Raw genomic sequence first — 8,160 nt, forward strand, 5'->3', positions numbered from 1 at the left:
GTTTTCGCCTGTGCAGTTGTCAGTGCTTGTTACCAGAATAGCATATGTGAGCTGACCTATTAGGGATTAAGCATGTCTGCTCCAGAGTGGAGGGAGTAGAACAAGGTGGTTACTGTTCCTTCTCAGTCAGAAAGTCAATGAACTCTACCTGACTTCAGCCTCTCATGCCCTCATTACAGGCCCTATAGCAAAGCATGGTATAGGGACTTGCCCTTGACAAAGTTAAGGCAAGTGAAGTTTTTTTTTTCCTCTATTAGCAGTGGACTTTTAATTTCTATTTCCATGTATGGATTTACTAAATGAATCCATTCGTCTCCAGCATATGTTACAGTAACAGAACACTGACTATCACAAGTACAAACTTCTTGGTGTTTGGAGCTTTTCATTCAGTATTTTGACTGCATGCTTCACTCGTGCCGTGACTACACTCAGGCATGTCGATTGCTGAGTGGTATTGTATTCTGTAATTTGAGCACACCACTGTCCATTTCACTATTGGTGAATATTCAGGTCATTTCAGCTCGAGGCTGTTGTGGATAACGCTGCTATGATCTTCTCACACATAACTTGCAGAGCACACATGCACATTGCTGGGCATTGAAAGGGACTGAATGTGAGTATGCAGAAAGATGAGTTTGGAAGCTGGTGTGGAGGTACCTATCTGTAATCACAGCACTTGTGTGCTTGAGGCAGAAAAATGGGGTGTTCACAGCCTACCAGGGCTGTCTGCTGAGACCCTACCTATAAAAGCAGATAGAGTAGGTGAATGTGCAGTTGTCATAGATGATTTCAAAGAGATTTCCAAAGTTGTTGGACAGTAGCTCTTGCTTAAACACTCCCTTATTCCTGCATCAGCTTTTGTATTTTGTCCCCTCCTGCTCCCACCATCAGCCCCACATGACTGAACTAGAAGCTTGCTTACTGCCTGTCTGTTTAGGGATTGGTTGAATGTGCACACACATTCATCGTGAACTTGAAAACATTAAATATTCCAGATATTTTTCTATGATAAAGAAACGTTTCCAGAGATGCTGTCCTCTTCCTTCTGCACCCAAGCTGCTGGATTAGCTGCATGCATTTAGGGTCAATTCTGCCTTCAATGATAGCCATTTATGGAGTCGCCATGCCCGGATCTATGTACTCTTTTGTGTCTGTCTGACCAGATCCAGTGTCCACTGATCTCTATTAAGGCAAGTTCATTCTATGTCCACTGAAGCCTCTACCTCTCCACACCTGGCTTTCACTGTCTCTTCTTGAACTGAACTCATCAATACCTTGTGCTACTGCAGCCTCATCATTTTTTTCTCTTCTCCTGGTACCCAGACCCTAAAGATGTGGACACCACTAGGCTGTATCAGTCAGCATAGGTGTTTTGTTTGGGTGAGGAAGATTCTTGAGATCTATGTAACAGCATCTTTGACAGGTGAGACTTCTGGCTCTCACGAAAACTCCAACAGCTCCACACATTTCCAGGACATCGTCCTCTGCTTACACCCACCAGGGGAAATGTTTGGGGACAGTCACTCTCATCTCTTTCTTAGCTCCTGCTGTCTGTGCTTCAGTGACACTCAGCAAGGCTCTTCGAGTTCCTGTACTTGTCTATGCACTGAGAGTTTATGAAGTTGGGACTTGCTCCAAGATATTCTCTAGACATAATTACAATGATTTTTGTTCATTGAATTTTAAAAAGGAATGAGCTAATAGAGTGCCTGGTTTATTACATTTTATTATGAATTAAGCAACCACACGACTTTTTACTTTTAAAATTATCACAATATCAATTTTGTTTAATTAACACTATTTCTCTGTCATTTTTTTCTGTGTTGCATGTGGTATTATATACTGATAGATATGTACCACAGCACTAGGTTTTCATGCAGGTGATGAATGTTGAACTCAGGTCCTTATGTTTGTGCAACAGATAATTTACCAAAGACTGAACTAGCTCTCCCATTTCTTATTGGCCTTTTCTATCTATATAAGAAATATCACAAGTAAGTTTAGGCTCCAAATATGACAGAAATCACAGGATTTATTCCTTGAAGAAAAGGTTAGCTCAAAGAAATTAGAAATCATCAAGTTAAGGGTTTTACAAGTATCTTCATATTTTATATCAGCACTCTCATAAGTAGAGCTCAAGGCAAGGATACAAGGGCACATTGTTTAGGGTATCATTTGATACCAGGGCTTTGTCCACCTCACATCCATCTGAGTAGACCACAGCCAGCAGATGAATAATGATTCTTACTTACCATCTGATTCTCCTTCAGATCACTAAGACTCTGCTTGGATTGTGTTCCTAGGACCACTGGCCTGAGATAGGAAGAAATCCAGGAAGCATCAATAGGAAGCTGGTGAGATGAAGCAGGAAGTATGCCCAGGTAGGCTATAGTATTAATAGCCCACGTGAGCCAAACTGGGTGCAAGCAAACCCTTTAAGGTGAGGTTGCCAAATTTTGCAAATAATTTGTTCAATTTTAATTCCTGCTAAACACCTGTAACGTTTTTGTGTAAAAGTGTTCCAGGAGATAGTTAGGGTATACTTATAAAAATCACTTTGTCTGAAGATATAAAAACATGTAAGATATAAAACTTACAGTTTAACACAACTGGGCCTCAGTGGGTGATGGATCAGAGGGAGACATTAGTTAAGTACATAAGCTCATTGCCTCTAGGTGGGAGAGCTACTGAGTCCCAGTTGTGTTAAACTGTAAGTTAGACTTTCAGAATTCTCTTGATACAAATAAATGTCAATGCTATGTCTATATATTTTTATCATCTGTTTATTGACTGTCCATGTTCTACCTGCTCAGTATGTGGGGATCCATATTTCATCTGTTTTCACTAATCTATGGGAAGCATTTATTCCTTAGTCAAAGACAAAGAAGATCAACTACTTATAATTTCAGAGCTACTTCTCCACATGCTTGGCAAATGTGTATACTCTCCTTGTCTCTAGGGCTGTGACCCTACTTGGGAATTGTACAACTCACTTAGATCATGGCAAGAAATCATTTCTTCCCTTCTGGCTTCTCTTGGCTGAAATTCCAGTTTTAAATTATTGGGAATAAATGTAATTTGGCCTTGTGACATGTGATATATTCAACTGCTCTGGGGAAAGGGCAAAAGATATTGATAAAATAAAATGTCTTTTTGCGAAGCCACACAAGTCAGGAATTGTGTTCTATTATGTTTAAATAACACTAAAGAGTCTTCTCTTTCCTTTTCCCAACTTCCTTTAAAGGTAAGTGCTCCATTTGGCTACTTTTAAAAGGCAAGTAACAGGTCATAGTCCAGCCAATGGACCATAGCATGTCCAAAGTAGTCTACAATCCTAATTTGATCCTCATTCAAATTGAGCCATTTGTGTCTTGAAAAAAAAAAGATGAGCAGACAGTAGCCATGGTGGCCATGTCTGCAAGGAAACCCAGTGAAAGTTAGGTTGGGGCTGAAACATAGCCATGCTCTACTTACCTAATTTGTGTCATGGGCAAGGGCTACTTTTCTCTCAGAGGATGAAGCATCATTTTTTTTTTTTAAATAAAGACAAAGATAGTTGGTGCGTTGAAGTGAAACTTCACAATAGCCTTCAAACATTTTTGTGCTTTGAGTTTTGAAACCACGTCATTTAAACATTCCTGGAAATTTTTCACTATTTGTGACACCCATACAATGCTCACTGAAACATGTCAATTTGTATATAATATACAGGGCCTTTGTTCACAGTTGAGGTGAGTAGAAGGTCCTTCTTCTCATGGTGAGGAATTTTCCAGATCATGGAACCATAGATTTCTTCACCCTCTGTGGTGGTATAAGCGAGTTATGCACTTTAAAACATAATTCAGTCATAGCTGGAAGAGAATCTCTATGATAGTACACTTGTCTTGCATGAGAGAAGCAAAAGGTTTAATACCTAACATCAACAAAGTGAATCAACAAGTTATTTAATTTAGATTTTTTTAAAAAGCTGATCTGGCTGGCACATAATCTCAGAATTTAGGAGATGAAAGCAAGAGAATTAGAAGTCAAAGTGATTCTTTGCTACATAGTGAGTTCAAGGTTAACCTGTGCTACATAAAAGCCTGTTTCTTTTTTCTTTCTTTTTTTTTTTTGTTTTTTTTTTTTTTTTTTTGGTTTTTCGAGACAGGGTTTCTCTATGTAGCCCTGGCTGTCCTGGAACTCATTCTGTAGTCCAGGCTAGCCTCGAACTCTCGAACTCAGAAATCCACCTGCCTTTGCCTCCCAAGTGCTGGGATTAAAGGCGTGCGCCACCACCACCCGGCTAAAAGCCTGTTTCAATACATATTTTTAATTTATTTAAAAAATAACTATAAAACAAATTTAAACCTGTGGGCTTTCAAATATTAAGTTTTATGAATCTGTAGTGCTTTTATATCTAAGTAAACTAACTTACTAAGTTAAAACTGCATAAGGAATCTAAGATCTCTGAATGGTCTCATAGGATGACCTGAAACTTTCACACATGATCTCATTTTTTGTGTTTTATTTTTGTTTTGTGGTTTGGGTTTTTGTTTTTAATTACTGGGTCTCATTCTGTAGCTGGGGTAGCCTAGAACTTACTATCTAAGCCAGTTCAACCTTTCTTTATTAATCTTCTTGTCTCAGTTTCTTAAGAACTAAACCTATAGGTATGAGTGTGGCTATGGCCCCACAATCTCACCGAATACACACTGTACTAAAAACGTCAGTGTCTCCACCCTATGGTCTGGTAACTCGGGTCTGGAGACCTGTGCTTTTCAACATGGGAGCCATCAGACCCGTGTCGCGACTGAAAACCACAAATCCGAGTCAGGATTGGGACATGTACATTTCATATCACATTTTGAAGATTTGGTGTCAAAAATAAAAAGAATATAAATTAGCTCAATAATATTTTGTTGATTATACATTAAAATTGAATGAGTTTGGAATAGGCTAATTATATTTTAAATTAGCTCCCTTTGTTTTTTTTTTTTTTAGCTACATTTAAAGTCATCTACTATAAAATTTAATACTATTTCTATAACTGGCATATTTCTATTGGAAAATCCTTTCCTAAAGCAATCAGTGCTGGCCAATTCCCATATAAATCTGTGGACTAGATATTATTTTGAAATCAGCATGAGATGGATTGACAAGTGGTTCTTTTAACGATGTGTGAAATTTCTAGACCTTTAGAGTCCATAAAACCTATTTTAAAGAAACGTTTCTATAGTAATTGAGATTTGGGAGTAAATAAGATTATGAGATAACTTGCTTCTTTGAGGGGCAAAGTCAACCTCAGAAGACTCAAAATGAACCAGAGAGCATGTTGGAAACTACCAAACCCAGCATCTGTAGAAGCTTCTGTCCCTATGTTGATCTAGGAACTGGTCCTAGTACACCTGCAAAGTCACCAGTAGGGACCAGCAGCATCCGTCTAGAAACTCTCATCAACAGAAGAGAGCTGAGTTGTTTGTAAAATTATTTCCTCAGCTTGGAAGTGCTTTCTAACTGTGCATTAAAAACAAAACAAAAGAAAAGAAAAACCAAGAGATCTAACAGTGATTCTATTTAAACTGAAAAAAGTTCTCCCTTAGAAAAATACGTTTACCCTGCCCCAGAGTTATTGCAAGTATGGCTGCTTTGTCACGTGTGCATCAGGAGGTGGCAGAGAGGAGAGAGGCTCTGCTATACTCAGTGTTCTAACCTATGAACATCTGAATAATTAGGAGCTTAACCTTCCCTGAAATAAGGTGAGCTTAAGATGACCACCAGTCGCAGCATAGGGAGTAAGTTAGGGGAGGGAGTCTAGAAACAACTCTCTAGGACTGCAGACCCCAAGTGAGAGTGAGACAGAGACAGATAACCCTCTCACAAGGGCCACTCAGGTGAGCAGGATGGATGAGAAGTGTGCTTCAGATGACCACCAGACTGGCATCACAGCCAGCAGTCCAACACAGCAAAGATCTTGGGGAGCAGATAATGCCTGAGATGACCCCTGCCCAGCACCGCAATGCACAGATGGGGCAAAGCACTCCTGAGACCACTCCTGCAACAACTCAAGACACTCAGAGACCCCCAGTTTACTAAAAGGAGCAAGTAAGTGATGAAGAGATGGAGAGAAACAGAAACAAGGATGTGGGCACAGTGAAGACAGGCTGAACAGGAGACACAAGGGTAGTGAGGGACAGCCTGATGTGAGTAGCCAGTGATGCCACCTGGGACCATAGTGGGGTCCTGGTCTGTGCTGCTATTGGAGGGCCATGTCTTGGTCCCTGCCCCTGAAGCAGCAGTGGCCTGTTACCACCAAAGTCCAGGCAGATGTCTCTGGTCTATTCTGCTGCCTGGAGACATATTGATGTCTGGGGGCTATGTAAAACTGACCCCAGCCCTCACTTGATCATGATGGGAGATCTGGCCCTGAAAGTAGGAGAGCAGGAGAGCTTACCCAGCCCCCAAGCAGCTCGAGCAAGTACTTGGGAGAGCTGACCCTCCACATTTCAGGAGTATGTGGGTGAACTGGCTCCAAAGATATGAGCGTGAGAGAGCTGACCCTACCACTCATCTCCCATGAGGTGACATGGATGAGGGAGAGATAGCCTCCTTCCCCTCACCCCTCACTACCTGTGGCAGGTGGGTGACCTGGCTCTGAGGTCGTGAGATCAGGAGAACAGGCCCTGCACCTCTCCTGGCTAGCACAATAGAGCTAATCCTGGTGGGAATGTGTGGGACAAGCTGGCCCCAAGGGTGTGAGCATGGGACAATTGTCCCCCACCACTTGTCTGCCATGAGGTAACATGGGCAAGAGGGAAATGCCCTCCCTCGACCCTTGTCACCTATGACAAACAGGAGAGCTGACTCTGAGGTCATCAGAGTGGAAGAGCTGTCCCTCCCCCTCACCTGCTACAGCACTCAGGAGAGCAGGCCCTGAACCTCATCTGGGCAGCACAGTAGAGCTGGCCTTGGATGTGGGTATTGCTGGTGAGCCAGCCTCAAGGACATGACAATGGGAGACCCTGCAGGCTGACCAGCTCAAATCCCTCTCAGACCCAGATCCAAGGCTTTGAGTTGGCCAACCTCAACACCTACTTCATCAATGAACTACTGGAGTGAATGAAGGAACTTGTACTACAGTTCCAAAACTACAGTATCTCCATGAGGACAACGACAGGATACCTGAGGAGTCCCAGTAGGTTCCAGAAGCCAGAGACCTTGAACCAGATCAATGACTCATTGCAGTGGACATTTGCAAGCAGAGAAGTGTAGACAAAAGAGCATACTGTGGGACACACTGTGACACACTACAGCTTCCACAGTGAGACCTTTTTCTCTGTTGGGGAGATGTTGCAGGGGTGGAGTGTGAGTACAAGGGGGAGTGGAGATGAGTGGAATTGGGGTGTGTTATGTGAAACCCACAGAGAACCAATAACAAGTTAAAAAGAAGAAAATTTGTGTTTAAACATGCTTTGCCCTTTGGATTTCTCCCTCAGCTATTATTTTAAAGCTCTGAACAATTAACAAACAAAACAGCTACTGCCACTTGAGTCCCAATGTAAACAATAATGTCACTCTTTTCATAAAATTACTGTGTAGTTTAAATAAGATAATACTTACAAAAGTACTGGACCTCGTGTGTGTGTGTGTGTGTGTGTGTGTGTGTGTGCGTGTGTGTGTAATCAGCCATGTAACAAGTGAGTCCAAAGTTGAGCGGCTTAAAAAAATTACTTTTTCTTAGAGTTTGTTGTTGGCTTTATGGGTTGTTTGTTTGTTTGTTTGTTTGTTTGTTTTATATTGCCTGTAGGTTTGCCTGGGTATCTGTACTGAGCTTCAGGATTGACTTAGCCCTCTCCATGACCTTGTTATTCTCATGATAGGTGATTGAGATTCCTCATATGAAATTGCAACGTTCTCAGAGGGAAGGCTCTGAAGCCTTTATCATGTCTCGACCTCTGTCACATTTCCTGATGCTCTATTGGTAAAAACAAATCAAGTAGCCAAGTCTAGAACCAAGCCATGACCATACCAAAGGGCATATTTCATTGAGGGCATTGATCATAACAATTCATCATATCAAGCTACCATTTAGTCAGCCTTCACTAAGTACAGGTGCTAGGACAAAGACCACTATATACCAGGCCATTTAGTTAGCTGATAAATGGAAAGCAGTATGTTCTTTTG

General features: G+C 41.5%; 1 non-coding gene across 1 annotated transcript; it reads left to right on the forward strand.

The window, feature by feature from the left end:
- The first annotated feature begins 5,593 nt into the window (after positions 1-5,593).
- On the forward strand, positions 5,594-5,723 carry LOC114612373. Its single transcript, XR_003709997.1, has one exon. It is a non-coding gene; the product is annotated as a small nucleolar RNA SNORA17 (small nucleolar RNA).
- Positions 5,724-8,160: the final 2,437 nt, after the last annotated feature.

This window comes from Grammomys surdaster, unplaced genomic scaffold (assembly GCF_004785775.1).
Source record: "Grammomys surdaster isolate TR1022 unplaced genomic scaffold, NIH_TR_1.0 129, whole genome shotgun sequence".
Lineage (NCBI taxonomy): Eukaryota > Metazoa > Chordata > Mammalia > Rodentia > Muridae > Grammomys > Grammomys surdaster.